We start from the raw sequence: 27,146 nt of genomic DNA on the forward strand, positions 1-27,146 counted from the left end.
GATTCAAAAGCCCATACTGTTTCCAGTTACCTCTTTCTCTTTGTGTGTATGTCAGCTATTCCTGTAATACCATCCCTTCCTGCTTGGTGTCATGCTCCTCAGTATGATAAGCATGGACTCAAATCCTCTATAACTATGATTCCCAAATTAAATGCCCCTACATTGCCTTAGTTATGATGTCTCTTCACAAAAATAGAAAATTTACTAAGATACTCCTGTACCACTGTACCTACATGTCTGTGCATTCTAATGCTTATGGACATTGATGAGACTTGAATAAACTCCAAATATTTTGCATATTATTTGGGTAATCAGCACATATGAGACTCAACATGGGGCCTCCATTCATGGCTTTACCACCACATTAGGGGAGTAGATAGGCTCATCAATTCTTATGGGTTCACCATCCTCCACTGAATGCATTGGAATTGTCTCCACTGCCCTCTCTTTAATATTTCAGCTAAACTATCTTTGACTCCTTCCAGAGGCTCCTGACAATAGCGTTTGATTTTTTAAAAATCTGATTCTTCCCTAGAATCCCTGGTTTCACATATATCTTGCCACTTTGATTTTCAAGTGACATTGGCTGGCCCCTCTGCCTGTGCCCCCTAATCTCTCTCTTTGGATTGATTTAACATTTTATTCATGTTCTTCAGAGGCTCTCTACTCCATCAATGATTTCTAATGTATAGAGGCTAGTTATATGTAAACTTGACACAAGCTATAGTCATCTGAGAGGACAGAACCTCCACTAAGAAAATATTTTCATAAGCCTGTAGAGCATTTCCATAGTGGCTGATAGGGCAGGGCTGGACCCATTGTATGGGAGACCACCCCTAGTCTGGTCCTATAAAAAAGCAGGCTGAATAAGTCACGAGAAGCAAGCCAGTAAGCAGCACTCCTCCATGGCCTCTACATCAGGTCCTGTATCCAGGTCCATGGCCTATTTGAGTTCCTGTCCTGACTTCCTTCAATATTGTGGAAGTATAAGCCAAATAAACCCTTCCTTCCCAAACTTGATTCAATCATGGAGTTTCATCACAGAGACAGAAACCCTAAATAGCACACAAGTTTTTTCATACCAGGTAGACATTTTAAAACAGAAGTAATTTTTACACCCTTTTTCGTATGTCTCCACTCAAGTTGTAACATCCACAAGCCAGCACCTTTCTCTCATACCTTTACTCATTCACTCGGCTTTTGGCAATCAGAAGTTAACCCTCATCTGCTCTTACTTTGGAATTTCTCCTCACACAATGAGGGGGTGGGCAGTTGAGCTTCTGCTGCATTTTGGATCATCTTTAACAGGGGCTGTGATACAATTGCAACCTAGCAAGTGTCTTGTTACCACACACCATATCGAAGAAGACAGGCAGAGCACACACCTCAACTTCCCCCACAGATGCTCAACCCCAACTCATGATGATGTGTTAGATTCTATTAATGCACCAAATGTTGTGTGAGTTTCCTGGGAAGACCTAGAGAAACACCCGTGTTTGTGCCAGGGAAAGAGAACAGGGGAAACCCTCTCCTCTGTTCAAGTCCAACTTGGAGGAAACAATAGGTGCATTGGGGTAACTTAAAGGACTGTGGGTGACTGTGGTGACTGGATGGTACAGTCGCATGTGAGTGACTCACAAACCTTTACAATGCTGAAGAACTAAACACCTGCTGAATGTTAATGGATGAACTCAGAGGGGGACAGGCCTCTGGAGGCACTCATGAGGTTTATGATTGTGAATGTTCTATGAGCCACGTGATCCCCTCTCTTTTTTCATGAAGGAACATTAACAAGTCCAGTCCTATAAGGCTCCCATGATGCTGAAAAGCCCTTGAGTTTAAGATATTGAATGAATTAAGGCACTGAGATAAGGAAGAAACATTATAGGAGCTAAGATAATAGGAAGGTCATACCAGTTTAAGACCAAGACAATGTATTAAAATAATAATAATAACAATAATAATAATAATAATAATAATAATAATTAAAATGTACACACACACATATATATGTATATATATATATTACATACATATAACAATTACCTACCAGCATATGCACACATATTTATTCTTCCTGCAAAACCGGAAGATTTTCTGTCTGGTGGTATAGCAAGATTTCTTGGGTTCTGAGAAATTGAACAAGTCATAAATGGGAAAAAGTACCTTGAGTGTTAATGAGCCTTGAAGGAGAGATGGTATTTGAAGGCTCTATGTTGTAGAATTGGTAGGGGGGGACGTTTCAATACAGATCTACTGGACTTTCTTTGCCAGAGGGTACACACTTAGTATGATGGCCAGAGGTGTGGGCATCATTACATCAAACAGATGTTAGAAAAATAATAATAAATTTCACAAAGAACACATTCAGAATTAAAGACCTAGAGAACACAAAGGGCCTCATGTCGTGAATCTCCTGTCTGGGGTTCTGGGGAAAATGTATTCTCTACTCTCGAGAACAACGGATAGAATATTTCTATTCCCTGTGTAACAAATAAGTATTCATTTTGCATCTAAGATAGAATAGAATTCAGATTAATTGATTAACTGAGTTTCTGTTTAGAAAGAGACATTTGCAGTAATCTTCAAATTGCGAACTATGAAATAATTCGGTGCCTATAACAGAAGAAACGGGAAAGCCTAAACATTGGTGCAGAATGCAGGATGCGTGTCTCCTGCATTTGCCAAGATTGGAGTCATGAGGCATTTGTCTTCTTCGTCTTTTTGTTTGGATTTTTTGAGCAATAATTTGACTGCTTCTACCAACAGCATGCAAATGTCCACCAGGGAGGACGAGATAATAATGCCAAAATCATTGTCATTTAGTTTCTGTCAAATCTGTCAGCAAAGTTTTCAGATGTGGGTTTTCCCCACCCCCATACAAGCAGAATGGTAACACAACATGAGGCTTGTCTCAAAACACAAGGAGTGTTCTGTTTCCTCCCTGTGCGCAAACGTTGGGGGCCTGGCGCTTCCCTCGACATTCATTAGCAAGCCGTGCAGCCACACACATCCACACCTGTAATCCAGCTGCTGTGGAGAATACAGTTGCCTCCACAGTAGTTCACAAGTTGCTACCACACTGCGAGCATGTAATTCATTATACTGTGATTTTTTTTTAAAGCAAGATAATAATAGAAAATCTTTCAGCAGCTGTCAAGGCGGCAGGAAAAACACACCATTGTTAGAAGGCATTGACTGTGCTCAGCCCTCATGGGCTGGAGCCCAGCCAGCCATGCTTGCATCCATGCCTCTGCAGAGCACCGCTATTCAGTCTCCACATGGAATAATGTGCTGAGGAAGTCAATAGTGCACACTGTAAAGATGAAAGTAACACTGGCTGGCAGTAGCTGGCCAACCCAAAGGACATTTGTGCACCCGTGTCACAGGGTGAGTCAGCACAAGGTGCCAGCACGCACATTCATGAAGTGAGCTCAAAAATCCATCTTCTTTGAAAACTGGGAGCAGTAGCAGACACCAGACGCAGACAGGACAATTCAGAGCAAACGTCTATGTCAGGTGTGGTAGAATGTACGTGAGCTCCTACGACTCAGGGTGTGGAGGCAAAAGGATCAAGTCTAAGACTAGTCACAGCTATACAGGAAGTTAGAAGTTCATGGGACTTTGTCAACCAACCCAACCCCAAAATAAGACAAGCCAATGTGGAGATAGGGACAGGCCAGCTGACAACACAGCTTACGTCATACTTCAGCTTCCCCCAGACTCTCTTCTACCCTACATGTAAAGTATTTTAGGTTGTGGCAGAATTATTTTTTTTTTTTTACTGTTTGATAAGGTAATTTTGGATGAGGTAGGTGTTAGTACTTTGTTCATTCAAAAACTGTGTGTATGTGTACATGTTTTTCTGTCATGATTGTGAGTGTACCTATGGGAGCCAGAGAGGGGTATTCAATCTCCTAGACCTGGAGTTATAGACAGCTGTGAGCTCTTTGACATGGGTACTGGGAACACAGGTTTGGTCTTCTGAAAAAGCAGCGAGGAGTCTTAATCATTGAACCATCTCTCCAGGACTCCCCTTGAAAATATTGATTGATTGATTGATCGATTGATCGCACATTTGTTCTTTCACTTAAATTAATTTCTTGTCTGCTGACATCTTCAGGTGTTCCTTGGTATGCATGCAACTGCCACGTGGGAGAAGAGGACAAGAGAGGTCAAGGGACAACAAATTAAGTGAAAGAACAAGTGTGAAATGATAGTTATGGTTAGTCTAAACACAAACTGTGTATTCAGATTTCTGGATAGCATACAGAACTGTTGAATTTTAAACTTCCAAACCTCGTACTTCAAATTAATTAAGGGACACAATTATTTTTCAATGAACACTGCTAAACCAATATGGAACATGCAGATCCATCCTAAATTTTGCTTTGAGAGCTCTGAGTTAAGCAAAATAAGTAAACAAAAACATTTTAATAATAACCTACAAGCCGGTAACATGTCTATAAAATGCAGTAAGATAATTTCCAGTGGGTTTGGAACTCATTTTTCAGCAAGGCTGTGCCTAAACTGGAAGGAAAGCTTTATGTTAAGTTCTCAACAAACCTGAGGCTATGGACATAAAATGATTGCTTTGCAAGCACGAGAACCTGAATTCAGATCCCCAGAAGTCATGCAAAACTCAGGGATGGCAGTGAGCACACATATGGGTTAGCATTAAACAAACAATGAAAATTCTGAAAGTCTTCCAAAATGAACGTGAAAGTGGTTTGAGCAACAGTTGAGTAGAAGCCAAGACTCCACCCTGGCTATGGCATTCTGTTTTGGACTCCCCCCACCCACTGTAATTCCCTCCGTCTCTACTTCTCTTCCTGAATATGACAGTGGGGTCATGAAAAGCAAGCCGCTGGCCACTGACTGCTGACCACTGGTTGCTGGATGCTGGATGCTGGATGCTGGATGCTGGGTGCTGGGTGCTGGATGCTGGATGCTGGGTGCTGGATACTGGATGCTGGATACTGAATGCTGGGTGCTGGATGCTGGGTGCTGGGTGCTGGATGCTGGGTGCTGGGTGCTGGATGCTGGGTGCTGGATGCTGGATGCTGGATGCTGGATGCAGATGTTTCTAACTATCTTTCCTACCTGCAATTCTTTCCCTCAATTCTCACTATCACATACCACATCCTGTGACTCCCCCCCCCCCCCCAAATTCAACCTGTTCCATTGTCCCCTGTTGGCAGATGTGCCTACATACCTACTGTCCTAGTTAGCAACTTCTGTCCTAGTTAGGATTTTCATTGCTGTGAAAAGACATCATAACCAAGGCAACTATTACAATGACAACATTTAACTGGGGCTAACTTACAGTTTCAAGGGTTCAGTCCATTATCATCATAGCAGAAAGCGTGACAGCATCCAGTCTGGCACGGCACTGCAGGAGCTGAGAGTTCTACATCTTGTTTTGAAGGCAAACAGAAGACTGGCTCCCACATGACTGGAAGGCACTTCTCAAAGCCCACCCCAACAGTGACACACTTCCTCTGACAAGGCCACACCTCCTAATAGTGCCACTCCCCAGGCCAATCATATTCAAACCACCACACCTCCATTCACACTAAGGTTCTGAACAAACTGTGAGCCCCATCCCATCCCCATCTTCAGTCTCTGACTTAGTGAGCACTGACGTGCATCCTGGACTCATGACTCCACTTTGCCATATGCCACTTCCAGTCAGAAAGAATTCACCTCAACCCTCAAGACTTCAAGAATTCAAGGATCAAGCCTGCTGCTGAATGTATGGAAAAGAGAAGACTTCTTACCTCAGAGCCTCCTAAGCCCTGGGGGTGTAAACAGGTGAACCTGGTGCTCCGGGGAACCCATTAGACCATGGGTGTCACATGTGACAAAGAGTTGTTTGGCTAAGCTGCTGCCCAGTCCAATACTAGTACAAGGTTCTCTGATAGCTTGGGATTTTTTAAAATTTATTTTATCTATTGTTTGTGTGTGCATGTGCGTGCGTGCGTGTGTGTGTGTGTGTGTGTGTGTGTGTGTGTGTGTGTGTGTGTTGTATGAATGTGTGTGCGTGCCTGCCTGTGCCTGTGCCTGTGCCTGTGCCTGTGCCTGTGCCTGTGCCTGTGTGTGCGCGTGCGTGCATGAGCATCAACCTTTGCATGTCCATGTCAGAGGACAACGTTTAGGACTTGGTTCCTCCCTTCCACCACATTCTTAGGATCATACCCAGGCCATCAGTCTTGCTCTAAGCCACCTCATCAACCCTCAGGAGGGTTGTGTGAAGCACATAGAGCTCTATGATTGGTTCAGGAATCCATAAGCTCAGTGGGTCCTATGTAGACACCTCACACTAGAGTGCCTACTTTGTGCTCTGCAATATAACAGCATAGAGATCCTGGCATGAAGGTGCACTTGTAATCTCAATTTACTGTGAGTCAAAGAGTTCCTTCTAGTTTGGTCTGGGCAAGAATGTAAGGCCTTATCTCAAACCCACCCAAAATGAAAACAAAATAAATAAACAAAACAAGATGGAAGTGTCCTACCCTTAACACAGTGACCATACGTGTTCTCATTTAAAAATAACATGCTTGATTAAATACTCTTCTCACTTTTCGTTCAGGGCAATTTCACCTACATATAGGATCCAAGCTCAAGAGATTAATAATGTGGTCTGTAGCTCTAAGATGTTTTGGAAAACTCATTTTATTGAATAGTATACTGGGCATGAGACAGGATTAGGCTGTAATTCCTGCCAAGAGCCTGGCTCTGTCAGTACATGGCTTCTCTAAGTGTATAGAAGAAAGGAGAGAAGCATTTTCACTAAACAAAAACCTTGAAAACATTCACTCTGTGAAACACATTCACTTCCTAAGCAATGTGTGTGGTTGATTTAAAATTCTAACCTGTTTTCAACTCCGCCTTCACCCTGCGCTGCAGGTCTGTCTCATGTGTCCTGATCACTCTTCCTCAAGTAGTCTGTGAAAAGCTAGGGAGAATATAGTGTGTGTGTGTGTGTGTGTGTGTGTGTGTGTGTGTGTGTGTGTGTGTGTGTGTGTGTTTCAGGGGTGGGGAAAAGCCCTGAATGAAGGCAGGGCCACTCTGAATCAGGGCAGCTCTCTGATTTTAGTTGAGGTCTGTTCTTTCAGACAGCACGATGCTTACAAGGCAGTCCACAAGAGCTCTAAATATCAGCTGTCATTACTGAAGGAGGAGGCTGAGCTGGGAATCTCAAATTACTGAAATGGAACCAGAAAGGCAGATGTTCCCTTGTTACCACCCACTGCAGTGAGCCCGAGCCCTTTTCCATGATGGGGGCGGGGAGGGAGGGATACTGCCTGATGCTGAGAGGAGACTTGTCCCTGCCAGTAACAGTCACACATGAGCTTCTCCTCCCCCCGTGGACAGCTGAGCTGGTAGGCTAGGGTAAGTACAGAAAATCCCAAGGGTTCATTAGTTGTAGCCAATCTGAAGAGAGCGTAGGTACAGGTCCTATCCTCACAGAGCTCCATCCAGCACCTCTACCTCCTGCCTTGGTATTCAGATCACGTCTCTTTGCTGCTAGTACTAATTTAAAAATTATAACATTTATGGCTATTTCTACTTCCCTCCAATGGAAATGTAAGCTTTCTCCCCCCTCCCACCCATCCCATCCTTCTCCCTTCTTCATGTATATTTGGAGATTGACCTCAGGTTGAACCCTGAGCTCTGAGACTGCTTTTCTCAGAGGATTAGAAGCACAGACATGCCCCGGTTTATGAAAGCTGTGAATCCTGTGGCAGAGAAAGGCGTCTCCACATCAGGATGAAGACATAAGAGATGGGCTGAGCTGCCAATTAGTGGGAGGCAAAGAGTTAACCTTCCAGTTACACATCTTGGAAATGGCAGGAAGCTCCAAGCAAGGTCACTAAAAAGGGAACAGCCCAACTGCCTTTTTGAGGCAAGAAAACACGACCACAGGAATGTGTGCTTGGCACAATCCTCAAGGGTCTGCTGGAGATGTCAGGCCACGGTTTCATTCCTATAACTCAGAAAGCTCAGGCTCACTGTTATGTGAGGGAAAAGAAACATGCTTTTGCCATCGTATGGTCACAGTTCTGTCCTTGTTAGTTAACCTTGAATCTCATAAGATTTGTTTCCTGTGTGCAGGAGGAAGCACCGGCTTCAGAGGTCATAGTTGGGACTGCCAAGTCACTACCAATCTACAAAATGCAATTCACACCTGCTCAAAGCCAATATATCCTCCTAAGCCTAACTGCCAATGAGTACAGAGTTCCATGTGCTCACAAGGCAAAGAGAACAGCACATCCTGATGACATCAGGGTGGTAGAGCCACCAATCATCCAGAAATGTAGTTCTGGAAGCTTACATTCCATAGTTGGAAAGACAGGAAAAGGCCAGGAGTCTCCTGATGCACATATGTGATCCCATGCAGACACGGTGTAAAGAGCAATGAGTGAGTGTCCAGGAATGAAGATGTAGACCCAGGATCCAGGATGTCCAGGAGGGCTGTGGACATATGGGATGAAAGGCTGAAGGGCTTTTCAAAGGAAGTGGAAGGTTATCTGTCATCGGAACAGGGGGTTCTCAGTTTAGATATTAGACCCTGTGGTAGGAACAGATGGAATCCAACAGAGAAAAGGCAGATTAACAAGGAAGGCACCTTTGCAGGCCACACATAGAAGCAGAGCTAAAGGTCGTGTCTCAGTTCTCAGAACCTTGTAATTCTGAGAATCTTGTGATTCTTCCCTGTTGAAGAATCCCCCTTGGCAGGTGCATGACTAATGTCTGATAGGGGAACAGAGAGGGAGGAAGGAGCAGGAAGAATGGAAAGGAAGGAAAGGGAAGAGGAGCAAAAGAGAAGAGGAAAGGGGGATGAGAGGAATGAGGGAGTGGAGGAAGAGTAAGAGAATGGAAAGGTAATGGGGAGGGAGAAGAGGACAAAATATCCACTGGTAGAGAGTTCTCCAGATCTTCGAAGATACTTTTATTTTGGAGTTAGACATCCATTCTAACACATTTCACTGAACCAGACCCTTGCCCTGGTACTTTTCCTCAAACTGAGGTTCAAGATAAAAAGCCAAGACTGAAGATGGAATACTCTAGAGGCAGGCAGAGGGCTTAGAGAAAAGGCTCACAGAGCTGTGACAAGGGTGAGCACAGGGAAGAGGTCTTGATCTGAGAGTCACAGCTCTCCTGCAGCCTGAAAGTGGGGACTCTTCTCATGGAAGTGAGAGGTTGATAGATCTGCATAGATTTGGAGAATTATACAGATTTCCAACTATTTCCTCATAATGCATTCACTGTATTATAAATATATTTTCTATAGTAATTTCTCCTTATTATTAATATTTGATGTATTTGAGGCTCAAGGGGAATTTAGTACATTTTTTTTTAAATTGGCACAAAAACACTAAAATCTTTCAAGACTGTTGGGGGCCTTTCCCTTGAAATCAGATCTGTTGTCACCATGCTCCATGTTTAATGATTCTAAAGTCACATTACTTCAAGCAGAACCTGCTCATAACCACAAGAGTGAGTGCAGTCAGGCATTCAATACACAGGAGAATATCGTCATACAGTCACTGAGGCATGAGATCTTTCTTTTCCTTGGTGGCTCTTTTTAGACTGATGGTGTTTTATATATGCAGTTGAATTCTTTTTCAGTAGGAAAAGTTTGAAAAATTAATCACTTCGTGTTTTCTCATTCATACTTTTATTGTGCCATGCTAGATTCCAAGGAAAACAGAGCATTTGGCTTGAATACAGGATCATCAAGATTCTACACTCAGTGTTCAGTTTCCTACCAAACACAGATGGACACTAACACAATTGCTTGACTTCATTGTTGACTAAATGTTTTAATTGATTCATATCAGAATGTCAATGTGCCTTGGGCTCTGTCATGAAAGAAAACAGGACACAGGAGGTCTGGTGTGTCCAAATCCGACTCTGCTTTCTCCAGTCCATCATTTATAGGGAGCTGGCTATCCGAAAGAGTCAGAGTGAACAAAGCAAATGTGACAGTGTTGCTGGACCATGTTTCCCCTGTAGGACTGTGGGGCATAACCTCTTTTTGCCTTTGGGAGAACCATGTTGTCTCAGTACCTTACTGCACTGAGCTATCCACAGACTGTACTCTCCCTACAGATGCTGTGGTAGTTTGAATACACTTCACCCAGGGAGTGGCACTATTAAGAGTTATGATCTTGTTGCAGTAGGTATGGCCTTGGTGGAGGAAGTGTGTCATTGCAGACATGGACTTTAGGACCCTCCTCCACACTGCCTGGAAGCCAGTCTTCTCCTGTTTGCCTTTGGAACAAGATGTAGAAGTCTCAACTCCTCCAGCACCATCCTTGTCTAGATGCTGCTATGTTTTCCGCCATGATGATAATGGACTGAACCTCTGAACCTGTAAGGAAGAGTAATTAAATATTGTCCTTATTAGAGTTGTCTTGGTCATGGTGTCTCTTTCTTAGCAGTAAAACCCTTACTAAGACAGATACCATGACAAAGATAGGTTCCTCTGAACCCTGAGCTCATGATGACATCCCAGACAAAGCAGGCACAAAGCATGGAAACACGCAAAGGGAACCCAAACACTACAATGTGTCTCTTCTTGTCACATGCCTGAATGGTCAAGGTTGAATAGTTCAGAATTTCTAGATAACACAAAATGTTCGTGTGTGTGACATCACACAGTGCTTTCCATAAAGTCACCCAACTGTTGAATGCCAAACTGAGGATGGTTCCTACAGGGTTAATTAAGAGCTGTTGCTGTATATTGGCTCAGCCATGATAGTCCCTCTTTAAAACCTTACTAATTATTCCAGTGGGGCACTTTTTTTGGTAGACACTTTCTTTTTTGAGACACAGTCTCATGTAGCCCAGGTTGGACATGTACTCAAGGTCCTGACTTGTGCTAGTTTATATCAACTTAAAAAAGAATGCCTCCAGAAGATCCAGCTGAAGGGCATTTTCTTAGTTTGTAACTGATAGGGAGGGAAGGGTCCAGTCCATTGTCCCTGGGCTCATGTCCCTGGTTTTTATAAGAAATCTGTCTGAGCAAGCCATCATGAGCAAGCCATGATGAGCAAGCCAGTAAACAATATCCCTCCATGGCCACTGCCACTGTATCATCTCCTGAATCTAGGGTCCTCTCCTGCTTGAGTTCCTGTCCCGACTTCCTTCAGTGATGGACAATGATATAAGCCAATAAACCCTTTCCTATACAACTTGCTTTTAGTCATGATGTTTCATTACAGTGATAGGAACCCTAACCAGGACACTCACTATATGGTTAAGGATTAGAGTTCTAGCCCTCCTGCCCCTTTAATGTTGGGATCACACGTGTGTGACAGGCCTTGTTTATATATTGCTAGGGATCAGACCCAGGGCTTGGTACATGCTGAGGGAGCAGGTTACCCACTGAGCTACATGCAACTTCATGGATATTAGAAAATATGTTCTCAAAGCACTGTGCTCATAGTGTGTGACTAGCCACTTATTTTGTGCTGTGTACATGATACCTCATCCTCTACCCCAAGCAAAACCTATGAACTGAAGATTTGGTATCCAACCTTTGTCACTATTGAGAGGTCACAAAACTATGACAGCAATGATTTCATCCTGTCATTCTATCAGACTTACATTCAGTCCTTTAGCCATGAAGACAACCACTGAATGAAACCTTGGAAACTACCAGTCAAAATATGGCCTTTTCCTTTCAGTTAATTTAAGTTGATTTACTCAGGTGTTTTTTTCCCAGACACACATACACACACACACACACACACACACACACACACACCACAAAGAGCCACTATTCACTTGCTCTTCACCTCGCCCCTGGTGATGGATGGTGGCCGTAGATAAAAAAGAAAACATAACAACAAGAGGCAGTCCCAGTAAGTGAGTTGCTTGACCCACCTGGTATTTGGAGTACTTTATAAACATTTCTGAAACTTACAAAATCTGATTGCAATCTCTGTTACACTGGAACAAGTGGCCTTTATGTGACCTGCAATCTGTTTAGACTCTTTGTAGTGACATGATTCCTTAGATCACTGGCATCACTGATTCTTGGAATATTCATTCTCTAACCTTCTCTGGAAAGGATGCTTTTAAATAATTGATTCCTTCTTTCCTGAAGGCCAAATAAGGTAATCTTAATGTTTCAATTCCCTAGGTAATGATACCTCCACCAGCAATTGCAATAGGCTCCTAAAGAAACTAAATATTATGCATGTGAATAACACTGAAGAGAGAGCAGTTAAAGCCATTTACAATTGTGCATGTGCACATACATGCACAAGATTTTAAGACCCAAATTGATCTTTTCTAGACAATAATGTTCACATCAGAACATGAGGCTCAACATAGTTTTTAATATAATCAAATGACTGTAAATATTAGTTTTAAAATGGATTCCTCATTTTATAAAAACATTAACATTCTGAAGACCACAGAATAGAGTAAAAGAAGCTTCAACATAAGGCAAAGGGCAAAAAGAAAGACATTTAACCTGTACTTAACACACACATATGTACATATACATGCACTCTCATATACATAAAGCCATACTCAAACTAACACAAGCACACATACAAACATATATACAAATATACATATATAGACAGAAATAAATGTGCACATACATATATATATATACATACACAGGCATACACATATGAACATACACACATGCAAATGTATACACAATAAACTCACATATACACACTCCCTAACAAGCAAGCACTTCTATACTTAACCCACATTGCCTTTCATGGAGGATCCTTCTGTTCTTGCACCAGGTCCTGAGCTCTCTGGGGCTTCATCTGCAGCAATGCACAAAGCTTTCTTGCTTTATACTTTTCTAACTAAAAGATCACTGAGCTGTCAGTACTAATCAAGGAAAATGGTGGAAAGAAACAAGAGTGCCCAAGGAAGCCCCACTCAGAGAGCACAAGAGTCTCAGAGACATTGGTCTTCAGCCCAGAGAAAACCTTTAGGGCAAGAACTGCCAAAAGCCATGACTGAGCACCAGTGCATGTTTATTGGCCACTCCTGTGTCTAACTCAAGATGAATGTTCTTGTCAAATGTGGATAGAGTTGTGGGCTTTGTTCCTGTGAGGCTAATCATTATCTCTCACCTCAGCTGTGCCATTTGCAGAGAGCATAGTGCTCCCTCCAGAAAGGATATATCATTCTGGTAACTTGTTTCCTCCTGGAGAGCACTTTTGAGTTTTTAGACACTAGTTGTAGTTTCATCCTTCATTCATTTAGTTCACTCATCCTCTCTTCAATTTGGGAGATTTCTGGTTCAGTCATTAGGTTGTCTCACAGTCGGAGTCCATCAAAATGCTTGCCTTAACTTTAGGACTTTCTCATTTGCATTAATTAATACAGGGCTGGTTCATACTTTGCATTTTAAGGAGTGCTATGCACCAGCTCCTTGAGATACTGTTCACCTGGTACTTGACTGAGAAAGCTAATGAGAACCTGCAGACCATCAAGTATTTGTCTTCTTTTCTACTGTTTGGGTTTGAAAAGAAATTGACTTTCCCAATATGTGGGAGTCCACCTCAGTGACTCTTTCAACCACTGTTTGCAAAATCATTTCTTTGAGCCATCTCATTCCCAACAACTGTGACAAAATCAGAAAGCAACTAATGATGGCAGGTTCTCATGCTTTGATCCTTCCGATGCTTCCTCTATATTTACACTGACTGTGACTCTTTCGATTTTAGGCAAATGTATTTCCATGGGATATGGAATGTTAAGCATCAGTTATATTTATTTCACTTCTCCATTCCTGATTTCTTCAAATGTCTTTGAAACATGTATTTATCATGAAGGCACCTCCTTTTTAGGAGCTAATTATTTAAGACATCAACACGTCACTCAAAAAGCTGTAATATGTCTCCATTGATTCCAAAAATATTAAACTATTATTTCGTAAGTGTCAGCCACCTGATTAATGCATGATTAGATGGCGATAGCACTATAAAATAGGTAAGTGCATTGTTATGAAGGCAACATGTATGTTTTTCATTAATAACCATTAGCATATTTATTATTTAACAAGGCCCTGGAGATTCTGACTGAAGAAAGAAAGTATATATATATATATATATATATATATATATACATATATATATATATGTATATATATATAAAACTTACCGGTTTTACAATGAGGCAGCATCAGCTCTGAGGTGGTGATACCAGTCTGGTAAGTTCATGGTCTTGAACCTCTTAGGGCCCAGAATTTTCAGCATTAAATTATGTGTTCATGCATTACCCATGGTGAGGTAGCTTGTTATAGAAACTTGAATGGATGCAAACATACCTTTCACCTGAATTCAGCCTCTACCGTTAAACCAAACCCACTCTCACTGACATCATCATAGAAAAACCACATCAACATCATAATAACCCACTACCATTGTCATAGTAACCCCATCATTATCACAAAAAACCAACACCATCATCATAGCAACCCCTACCATCATCATAGTAACACACCATCATCATCATAGCAAGCCCCTATCATCATCGTCATAGCAAATCCCAGCCATCAAAGCGATTCCCATAACCATAGCAACACTCTAGCACCATCACAGCAACTCATCTATTCTGCCTTCACATTTGGTGAACTCACATTAGCAACTAAAACAACCACTAATACTTATGTGTCACATTTTTAGCTTCATTTTCATCTAAACTATTTGGATATGAGGAAAAAGTCAGCTCCAGATGCCACCATATTACTCAGGCCCAGTGATGACTTGGGAGCGGAGTCCCGCCTACCTAGCTTAATCCAAATCTCTTTCACTAACGTCCTGACCTCACTGCCCAGAACCCATGTTGTATAACCTGGGCACTACCCTGTGGCTGATGGCATAGTTACCCTGCTGTAACCTCTCATTCCAGATCTGAGCAGAAGAGACCTACCTCTTTTTTGAACCCCTGTTTTGCATACCATAACATCCATGTTAATAATGTCCCACACTCTCAAATGGCCCCATTCTGCCACTCTATCCTTCCTCCTGTGCTGGTCCTGATGTGCAAGGAAGGGATTAAAAATGAGTGCAAGAGATTTTCTGGAATTTTCATCACTGCAAATTCACTTTGGTCTTTAACTTGCATTCAAAGATGCTACCCTGAACTAATTTAGATGGGGCCATACAATGCCACACATTTTAGTATTTCACATATTGGCATCCTATCCACAACGAAGATATTGAGTCTATTAATTACAGACAGTAATTCTTTCAGTTTGGTTTCTGAACAACAGTTTGGTTTCAGTTAACAGTCTTAGGACATTGATAGTCACGACTCCCTTCTATTTTAAGCCTATTGACCACTAATTTTTTTTTCTTTTTCTTTTTTTCAGAGCTGGGGACCGAACCCAGGGCCTTGCGTTTGCTAGGCAAGCACTCTACCACTGAGCTAAATCCCCACCCCAACCACTAATTTTTAAACACTATTTTTTCTTTACAAAGTCATATTTTATAGGGGTCACCTCTTCAAATTTAAGCAAATCTAAGAAATAGAGAAGGTTGTTCTTACTTGTACAGTTTTTATTGCATATATGTCTGTTAGCCTTTCCTCACAATAAGCGCTACTAAGAGAAACCAACAATGGAACGTATTCAGGGCAACACCAGATAGTACTTAGGCTAAACACAATATTAAAATTTTAAATCAAGCATATCTACTAATTGCCCATGTGTTCCTGCAATAGCAAAACACACTTAATTTTCTAGGAAGTTTTAGTGTGGCTAAAGCATAATAACCTGGTTTAATTTGGCCTGTATAGACAGACAAGGTCAGTGAACCTTGCATTGTGTTGTCATTGGCCAGGAGCCATGGCAATCAGCCCTGGCTGGGGACTGAGTGCTTACATCCAGTTGGGAAGAAACTATCATCACACTGGTCCGAGGGAAGCTGCCCAGCATTTCCCTGTGCGTACTGGAATCCTAGAGACCCATAGTCATAGAGCCAAGGTCTTGCTGAGTATCATTTGATTCTCAATCTCCAACCTGGTCTTACAAACACATTACAGAAGAAGTCCTAAATGACAGAGAAAGGGAAATTCTAAGTTAAAATACAGTAGTTCCCATGCATGTATTAATTATCATCATTGGTCAAAGCATTATTAGTTTGTCCTACAGTCTCTGTGAAAATCCCAGAAGTACATTCAAGTACTGACATACTCTGGACTATTCAGGGGCATTATTTCCTTTTAACTTCTTCTCAACAATTATTTTTGTGTTGATGATAGAATGATAGAGTGATACACATATGAAAAATATGCTTTATTATATCCTGCTATTAAAAATTACTTAGAATTAACATAAATGTATGAAAAAATTAAGTCATTGCTTGTAGGTAAGATGCTTCATGATAGACTTACTTTTAAGAAACATGTGACATGAAGGATTACAATTAAGTTTAGGAACTAAAACTTACTTGATAAGTGACATTAGTCCTTTATTATTGAGATTCATCCCTGCTGCCCATGTTAAAACAAAGATGTCAGTGTATCTCAATTTGATGCAAGAAGATCTAGAAATATGAGGGAGAAAAGATGGAGGCCCATGGACCCTCCAATAGCTTAGTCCTTTGCTTGTAATAACAGAAAGCAACAATGGTAAATAGAGTAGATCCAGATCAGATATAAGAAGGGACCCACATTTGATGTCTCCTCGTTAGTGTGTGTTTGCTTCCTTTAGGATTAGGGGACAAGGGGCTAGGGCACCAAACAATAGTTCATAAAAGCAAGGAAAAACAAATGCAAAATTGTCATGGTAACATCTCCATTACTGTTTTAATATTATTGTGTGTGTGTGTGTGTGTGTGTGTGTGTGTGTCACATGTACACATCACAGCCCATGTATGAATATCAGAGGAGAACTTTTGAAAGTCAGATTTCTCTTTCCACAGTGAGATCCAGATGTTGAACTCTTGTAGTCAGCCTTCATTGCAAACAACCTTAGAAACTGAGCCATCTCTCTGGCTCTGAAAATTATTTACATGTATCTCTTCATTTATATAAGTTCTTCCTAAAGCCAGAGTGCCTCAGGTCCCTTACCTAGGAGCCCCTAGTGGGGAAGAATTCCAGTCCATTTATTTCCCCTATCATCATCCATTATGGTGAGCAAAGCTTAGTGTGCATAGGTCCATTGGAAACATCTTGGCCACCAGAAAGTGTGATGATTGTTTCAAACGTGCATTTTTAAAGACTACAGCACAACATGAAGTTGCTCAGATAGCCACTCTGTGAGGTCATCTGTCTGAGTTTCTGGGAATGACCAGTGGGATCCTTTCTCTGATTTCAATTGTCATTTTCTGGTGTGACTCAGAGCTCCTTCTCCAAACTATGACCTAGAGACCTGCCTGTGTCTTCTGACAACAGGTTTTCAGCCCCTATGTACTTCAGGTAACAAATTCTACCCACTTCAGTAATTAGCACAAAATTGGTTCGAGGCATTTGTGCATGTCCAAACCTTATACTAAATTCTGTGCCTGTGCTTGTGAGATTTTTGTCAATTTAATACAGGCTAGAGTTGTTTGGGAAGAGGGGCTTTCACTTGAGAAAATACCTCCATTAAACTGATCTGTAAGCAAGTATATAGGTTATTACATTGATTGGTGATTGTTGTGGAAGGGCCCAGCACACTGAGGGTAGTGGTGCCAACCTTGGCATGGTGGTCCTGGGTTCGATAAGAAGGCAGATACAAGCAAGCCAGTAATGAGCAAGCAAGTAGCAGCACCCTTCAGTTCCTTCCTCCAGGATTCTGCCCTGACTTCACCCAATGATGGAATGTGATGTGAAACTGTAAGCTAAAATTCCTCTCCAAGTTGTTGGTCATGGTGATTCAGTACACAATAGAAGGCCTAACTAACACAGTACTCGACACATTTATTTCAAGCCACTTGAGCACAGGATGAATATCTCCAGCAGCATGGGTCTTTCCTCTTTTACTGACATTACTGTGAGTTTTCTTGGGACAGATTTTCTGTGTGGAGGACAGAATAACTTGGCTCCTGGGCCTTCCCCTCTATGGCTAACAATAGACCTCATGTTATTCTCCAAACTTCCTCTCCTCCTTTGCCACACACTAACAATGTACAAATGTTTTTCTGCCATGTTAATCAAGTTTGAACACATACAGAAGGGCGGATGTTTTTGATTCTACAAACACAGGACTAATTAAATTCCTTTAGTTATTTTTATGAAGAAATTTGCCAGCATATTTATGTGTATTTACGTCTCACTTTTAATTGATTCACTTCTGCTTTTTCCAGTTTCAAACAGTTCTGTGCCATATATGTAAACACTAATGTCTATAGAATATAACTGTTTTACGTGAAACAGAACTCTGCTAGATTTAAACTAGATAAAGATTGATCCAGGTCATGTTGTTTACTTCCCTTACATCTTCCAAGTGTATAGGTAAATAAGAACAAATTCAGAGGCTGGGGATGTAGCTCAATGGTAGAGGGCCTTTCTAACATGGGCAAGGCCTGGGTTCAATCTTTGGCACTAGGAATAAAAACGCCAGGTCATGTTAACTGGCTCAGTAGTCCATATGTATGTTGTGAGAAAATATTTGTTTTATACCACTTTCATTTTATTTTTAATTACTTTTTACTCATTCATTTTACATACCACTCACTGTCCCCTCCCAGTCACTGCTCCCACAATCCTCCCCTCATTCCTCCATCTCTTTCTCCCCTGAGTAGGTAGCTCCCCTGGTTATTCCCCCTCTAGCACTTCAAGTCTCTTCTGGGCTGGGTGCTTCTCTCCCACTGGGGCCAGACAAGGCAGCCCAGCTAGAAAAACGTGTCCCATAGACAGCCCCAGCTCCAGTTGTTCCGGACCCTCATGAAGACTAAGCTGTGTATGTCTGTTACATATATGCAGGGAGGCCTAGGTCCAGCCCTATGTGTTCTATGGTTGGTGATTCAGTTTCTGAGAGCCCCAACAGTCCAGATTATTTGAATATGTTGATTTTCTTGTGGAGTTCCTATCCCCGTAGGGGCCACAACCCTTCCTTCTATTCTTCCATAAGAGTCCCCAAGCTCCATCTATTCTTTGGCTGTGAGTGTCTGCATCTTTGTGAGTCAGTTGATGGGTAGAGCCATGCTAGACTCCTGTCTGCAAGCATAACAGAGTGTAATTAATAGTGTCAGGAATGTGTGCTTGCCTATGGGATGGGTCTCAAGTTGGTTATTGGTTGGCTTTTCCCTCAGTCTCTGCTCCATTCCTAATCACTGCATTTCTTGGAGACATGATTAGTTTTGGGTCAAAAGTTTTGTGGATAGGTTGGTGTCCCTATTGCTTCATGAGGGTCCCTGTAAATATTCCTGCAATAAATGTGGAAGCACTCTTTTAATTATTAAGGGGCACAAAAGGATTCCATTTCCTGAAGAACAGAGCTGAGTACAATGGGAACCTAAGCCTCAGAAATTGAGACTGTGATGAAAAGATAGCGATACCTCCTTCCCACTCTTCCCTCACATTCCTTCCTTTTAATTGGCTGTATCTGGACAACATCATCACACTTATTTGCCAATGTGTCATCAGTCAATTTTCCACCCTTGGACGTGGTCTTAGTTAGGGTTACTCTTTCTGAGATGAAACACCATGACCAAAAGCAAGTTGGGAGGGACAGGCTTTATTTGACTTCCACTTCCACATGTAGTTAGTTCATCATCAGAGGAAGTCAAGGCAGGGACTCAAGCAGGGCATCGATTGGGAAGCAAGAGTTGGCACAGAAACCATGGGGGAATGCTGCTTACTGCCTTGTTCCTCATAGCTCTCTCAGGCTACTTTACTATAAAACCCAGGACCTGATGCCTTCCTCTTCTTAATACACTAACATTTTGCATCCATGTCCGGACTGCACTGTTTAACAAGCTGCTGCCCAGTGAGTGGGCACCATAGTGGCTCCTGGCTGGGGATAACACTCAACTCAAAGCCCTGCAATCTACATACTATACAGTGCATTTGCTATCCACAAGTCTTGCCTAGAATGCATTCATCCAGTGAGAATGGAGGTGGTAACCATGGCAGCAGATGGAGTGCTTATTTGATGTATCCCCTCTTAGGCAAGCAGACACTGGAAAGCTGATGCTGCATTTTCTGGCTTGGTTAAGAAGCCCAGAGTCTCCTTGCACAGAGTTCACAGCATCATAATTCCTTGGAATTTGTGACTCTCAGGGACCTCCGAAGGGTACAGGTGAGATGTGAGGTGCCTGTTCCATCACTGTGTTTTGAAGAGGCCATGTGTGTCTTGGCTGCTCCAATCAACAGTGATTTCTGGATTTATAGTAATGCCATTGGAGTTCAGACAGAGCTGTGCACAGTATCATCATAGAGGACAACACTGAAATTTCTGTTTAGAGATGAGTTTCTTGAGCCCTTCTGATAAACAATAATAATGAATCCCTTTTTATCTACATTGTCTAGTATGATATTTAACAAAACCTGTTTATTTTATATGTATGGACATTTTGTCTGCATGTATATCTGTGTACTACTTGTTCTTAATCACTGAGACATCTCTCCATCCTTACCTAGGATGGACTTTTACCTCTGTTATTAAAGCCAAAGCCCCACATCCATCACCCAGCATACTCCTGGCAGCTAAACAAAGCAGCAGTCACACCTGCCATCACCTGTGCATGGTAAATGCACTGCTGTTTTATCTGTACAAGATATTCTTCACTTGTTCACAGCACATTTCTCACATGTGACTTCATCTTCATGATCCTTCTTTTCATCATTTTCCAGCATCTAGGAGGATACATTTCTACATGATCAGGGACCTGCGTCTACTGAACTGAGAAAGATGGGAGGTAAGGAGCACGGGGCGGCCTTATTTTTATATCAACAGAACTGAGAACCATTATAGGTTTTGCAAGGTGTGTGTGCTGGCAGGGGCAGTCTGCGTGTGCACACAGATTTGTGTGCGAGTGTCCATATGTTCACATCTGGCACCTATAGAATTTGTCAGTTTTAAAGAGTAGAGAAAAAGTTATTGTGGAATATGTAATCTCAATGATCAGATAAAATGACCACATGTAACAATAAACATGTGTTTTGCACTCAAGATACAGTTCAGTGACTAAAGGAGGTAAGCATCATCAGGAAGGTTCTCTGAGGCCCTATGCCAGCTATTTCTATAGAATACTGTAGAATACTCCTATTCTCAAAGCACAGGCATATAAAGGAGACTCACTGCAGTTCTGTCAATAGTATCCCAAAGCAGCTCCACTGGTCCCATCTGCCTCTTTTCAAGGGCACAGCTCACCTGCTTTATCTTTAGTTTGGGAAACTGGTAGAAAAACAAAGCAATTCCTATTTGTTCCTGACAGTTTGGAAGGAATTATTTATTGCCTTCGTGGGACTGCACCTCTTCTCTCCCCTCACACTGAACCTTAGCCCCGTGCTTCCAGCATGATAATAATCTATTTCTTTCCCCCACACTGCTGCTCCCGGTGTGACCCCTTCTGACCCGATTGAAATTGATTTTGTTGTTGAACTCCCAGCTAGTGCAAATTAATCTGAGATCCACCCAAGATCAGGGAAGCAAGGCAGAGCACAAAGACCTCAAGTACTGAGGGAAAAATTAGTTCTGCAGAAGGTATTCTAAGTTTGGCAAGATAAATGGTTACAATGCCTGGCTTTGATAGAATGGCTGGCGGAAGAGGGAGGGGAGTAGTGGGGCTCCCGGGTGCAAGGCTGTAATTTAATAGCCTAATTTCCTGCCCAGTCCTGCAGAAGTAGCTCTGACAGCTGATGGAAATCACCCAGGGCTTGATCTAGTCCCTGGTGGGGACAAGTTGAGACCCATCTTTCCTTGAGCAAAGACTGTTGTCACCTCCCTACAGAATAAAATCCTTATCCTCTTATGAAAATGATCTCACATTGGCCTGTTGGCTGTTTGACACTTATGTCCACCGCTATACCAACAGAAGGAAGCAATTTTGTCCTGGAGTGTCTTTAGGAACCCAACATCGCCCCTGTGAAACCAACTTAGCAAAACCTCCTGAAATTCAAACAGAGTCTCTCCTCAGGGGGGTCTAACACCCAAAGCTAAAGTCTGGCTCATGTTTCCTTATTTTCTCCACAGCCACTAAACAAGAGTTTCTGATTTTCATAGACTCAGGTGTGAAGACCTGCTTAATCTGCTGTTCTGCAGCCGTTCCCAGCCCAGCCAGCAAGCTGCAAGGCAAAGCAGACAAAAGCCTGTGTTTCACAACCAATTAAAAGAAATTGTGTCAAGGTTTGTGTCCAGGCCAGAATTCCTGAGGAAGATGAGGAAAATCAGAGTTGGGGTCTGTGGGCAGCAGACAACGTAGGCAAACTATTGTCTGGGGTGAGGGGGGGATCCTTCAGTGCTACAACTGCCTAAGTGTAGTGCAGGAGCCTTCCCAGAGAGGAAGGTGCCATTGACCTACTGTGCTTCTATAGCTTTTGTTGATAAATTCTCTGTTTAATGAAGCTGATGTTTGTCAGGTTCTATCCTTAGTCTTTCGGTGCCTTCTCTATATGAGGGGAATAAACACCTCATTGCAGATGCTCTGGAAATGTTATGGAATAGTTGGTGTCTAGGTAGAAAGTAGATACAACCCAATGAGACAAACTAGAGTATCCATTTTGCCAAAGTACTTGCCCTCTAGAGAGTACAAGTTTTATGGCTGTATGTAGTATACCATATGGGTAGAGGGACCCTACAAAGTTGGCTAGAAAACCAGAGAATATTGCAGATAAAACAGCTCATCAGGGGGATGGAGCTGAGGTTGCACTATCTTCCCAGAGGGACCTCAGCCGTGCAGGAGGGACTGCAATGTGGAATACACACACAGGGGACATCTCTCGTGTTAGCCTCTGATTCATAAAAAAAAAAAAGTCACTAAGGGAGAATGTACAGAGGTATTGAGTCAACTGTTCTTTCTTACAGCTTGGAGGCTGGAAGGAAAATCAGGAAAAAGGTCCTGACAAGGTCGCTGGAAAGCAAACAAATCAAGATTTATGTGGAGCCAGAATTATTCAGGAAAAAAAATTAAAACATCAACTATCAGGCTGACGAACCTCTGTGGAGCATTGAAGCCTGAAAAAGTATTTAAGTGGGGAGCAGCAGAGAGGCACGAGTGATCTCATATGAACTCCTGATGTGTTCAAAGGAAATCTCAGGGGGTGGGGCCAATCAGAGCTGATCCAGTAATCCGATGGCCAGGGTTGCCTATGGTAGGCCATAAAGACTAACCAGAGGCTTCATGCTAAGTTGTGAATTAATTGAACCCTTCCTAGTTTTCAGGGCTCTTGGGCTCTGAAGAAGAGTAAAGTTATATGTGCCATAATTCTTGTCAACCTACAAAAGCTTGAATGACAGATAGAAGTAGGTGTACATGCATAGTATGGCAAACATTTTTAAAAGATGGAACTGTCCTAGAGCTGTGCAATTATCCCTCTCTCCTATGAATGTATATTGTGTGCATTCCCCTGTGAGGCAGTACACAGGAGCTGGATGTGCCCTGGAATACTCCCTACATAGCTCCTTTGAGGAGTTTTACCTAAAGGTACAAATGCTGGGGCAGTCATACATGGATGTCTGAAATAGTCTCCTATTTCAGAGAGAAATTGTTTGTCTAGCCCTTAGCATTTGAGATGTGCGGATGTGTCTGGTAATGGAGCTGGAAAACTCACAGAGTGACTGTGGAGGATGGAGCTGAGGCTGCACTGTCCTCATTCCCATGCTGCTAGACCCAGCATTTCTCTTTGGTGGAACAAATCATGTAATTGGTACAACCACTTCATGATATGTTACACCAGGATTTTTGTACTCTTTTAACTGTGAGGCCCCACAACCAATTTGTCCTTGCTTGGACCTCCATGAAACTCATTAATTCTTAAGTATATTTAACTTAGAAAGTACCCTTAAAGAATAACATAGAAATGGGTGCATTAAAATCTTACTAGAATTCTCCCCCCCCAAAAAAAAACCCTTAAAAATATGAAGAAAAGGCTTTGATTGAACTATTTAAAGAACAAAGGTATTTTACAGCCACCTCCCCCTCAGGTGACTCTGTATAGTGGAAAATCACTTTCCACCTAAGAGACCAATTTTAGATTAAATATGAGATACAAGTGCTTGATCTGAAAATGCCATTCACTAGAAGTAGTGATTATTATAGAAACTACATGATTAAGAAACTTTCTTTCACCAAGAAGAATAAAAAATAGAACTCTACAAAAATCTTAAAGAGTCACAAAGGAAAAGTGGAGTTCTGTTTGAGCTGAATGGGAAGTCTGGGCTGGGTTGCAAAGGTCGATTCCTAGGGCTAGTGCTCTAAAGATCATCTCTAACTTGACCTGACACATTCTTGCAGAAGTTCTGACAGAAGTTCCTTCTTGGGAGACTTTGAGGTTTGTACTAATAAAAGACTTGTCCTTTGTTCCTGAGAATACCTGGGGTAGATGGTTGGATGTTTACCTGTTGACTTCTTGGTAGATGAGTAAAAACCCCAATTTCAAAAATCACTTCAACTCACTCTTCATTCACTGAAACTTTCATGGGAAATTCAAACTTGCAGAAGCATAAGAAGTTTTCATGAATCTGAAATATTCAAAGGTAAGCCCAAGATATATGGCTGGTTTTTCTATAGTTACTACATGATACAAAATGAATCATAAATGGTAGGGTTTGCTGATTTAACCAAGTAACACAGGCTGTAATCACAATACAATAGGTAAGAAGGAGAAAAGAGGGGGACAGGATAACTTACTGCCAAGGGTGTCTTTCTGGTACTTGGAACATTTCCCTGAACACTTACAATTCATTTCACTGCCATGTGTTTGATTCCCAAGAGTTTGTATGTGAATCAGATCATCTGATCAGATTTTGATTCATTTAAAATTTGTTAAAGGTTAATTTACTCTTTTCATATTGTATTTAGGCATCGCTGTAGTGTAAGGTACCTGGTTGGTCAGCAGTGGGGTTAGGCACTGAAAACATAGCATCTGCTTCATTTAACCTAGGGCATGTAGGTGTGAATTGCTCCTCAGGTTCTGCTTAACTCTGGTATTGAGACTCAATATGTAAAGCATCTGCTAATGAAGAAATGGAAAAAGGAAGATTAATTATGATTATAGATGAGGCTCATAGCATCAAATCCACAAAACTTGGGCATTCAACTCTAAATCATTTTATAATACCGCAAGATTAAGATGACACTTTAAAAAAATAGTGCCAAATAAAATGGTTGGAAAATTAAGACTTTTGATATTGATTGATAATTCACAATGCCAAAGCCTTTTCCTGTTTGAAACAGGATTTTTTCTCCTGTTTGGAACAGGATTTCTGGTTTACTTTATAATCTCTCTTTTTCTGTCCCATGTCTCTGTCTCCATCTCCGTCTCCCTCTCCCTCTCACTCCCTCCTTCCCTCCTTCCCTCCCTCCCTCCTTCCCTCCCTCCCTCCTTTTTCCAGTGAATGATGTAACATGAACATACACACTTGAGAAACTGTGTGGACACTAAACAGATGAACATAGAGAGCAAGTGCTCTCATTGAGTTTCACTTCACTGGTGTCAGTATTGGCCACAGGACTGGCTTGCAGACCTTCCGGGGCAAGAACTCTTTGTCTTGCCTTTAAGGGAGGCAAGCAGGTACAAAGTAAATAAGTAGGAGGATCTGTTATTGAGTGCAGAAGTCACCTTAATGTAGAAAGGCAGGGGAACACTGAGTCTTTTTTGACTGTGATCACATCAACACCCATTTCCCTACTTTACACTAAATCGCACATCAGGATTTTGTCCTTGTCTCAATCTACTTAGCTGTGAAAATTGCTCATCTCTGACAGGAAGCTGACAGTGGGTCTCTCTCCTGGGATGATAGTGGCTATTCAGGGACAGACTAGGACTCTGAGTTCTATAAGACCTTGTAAGCATGGGCCATCAGCAGTATCATTGTCATCTGTTGGGGTATAAATGATAGACACATACGGCTTAGTTATGGAAAGTCCAAAGCAGAAGGTGATGAAAACAGCTGGTACTTGGGGAGCAGAGTCTTCCTCTTAATCTAAGCACATCACTGTCACCCTTTGCTCCCAAAGCCATTTCGAGTTTAAAGGGAATGTAAGCAACCCTGTCATTTGGTTCCCGAGTTTTCTGCCAAGCAAATACAGTCTCTCTCTCTCTCTCTCTCTCTCTCTCTCTCTCTCTCTCTCTCTCTCTCTCTCTCTCTCCTACACACACACACACACACACACAACAACACGCACATATATAAACACACCATATGTGCAAGATGCACACAGATGCAAGATGTACACACTCAACACAGATACCTGCGCACAAGATGCAGTCCTAGAGACGAAAGGGAACCCAGTCATTGCAAGAGAAGTCCAACAATCTGGGTTCTCTGCAGGAGCAAAATGAGCTCAGGAGTGGAGAAAGGTAAATGCCCACAGGCACTGATATTAGTGTATCCTTTCTCCTTTATTCTTTATCCTTTCTCAGCAGTCTGACTTATCTGACACAGTTTTCATGTAGAGATAATCCTTCATTCACATAGAAAACATTATTTTTAAATCTACCAGAAACCACAGGGGCACATCAGTTGAAGAATACAGAAAACTCTCTGGTCCTAAGGAACTGGAGTTAATGGAAGACACCAGGTATACATAGAGGAAGGCAGGGAAGAAAAAAAGCAGGAAAAATAGACTGGAGCGGGGAGGACAGAGACAAAGAGGAAGAATAAGTTGAGGCCCTTTCACAATAGTAGCACAGGTCTGGGAGAGAACAATCTACTAACTCTGAGTTTGTATTCGATTCCCTTCTTTCCACTTTCCTCCTGCTTTCCTCCTCTCTCCCCATCCCTCCAACCCCCCCTCTTCATGGAGAAGGACAGTTTCTACTGTCTGCACTGCATTTCTGCTGAGAATTACAGGCAGAACTGCATTGTGTTTCTTCCTAGTGGGTGGCATTGATCAGCTCTTGTATTTGAATTCTGGTTTCTGTTCTTCCCCTAAGCCACAGTCATAATAACCACACAGACCATAAATGCTCTCCATTCCTGAACTTGTGACCTTCACAATTTTGCTTCCCCTCTGTGCACATTTTTTTCCAGATGGAGTCACAATATGTAAAGCAGGCAG

Source organism: Rattus rattus, chromosome 7 (genome assembly GCF_011064425.1).
Source record: "Rattus rattus isolate New Zealand chromosome 7, Rrattus_CSIRO_v1, whole genome shotgun sequence".
Taxonomy (NCBI): domain Eukaryota; kingdom Metazoa; phylum Chordata; class Mammalia; order Rodentia; family Muridae; genus Rattus; species Rattus rattus.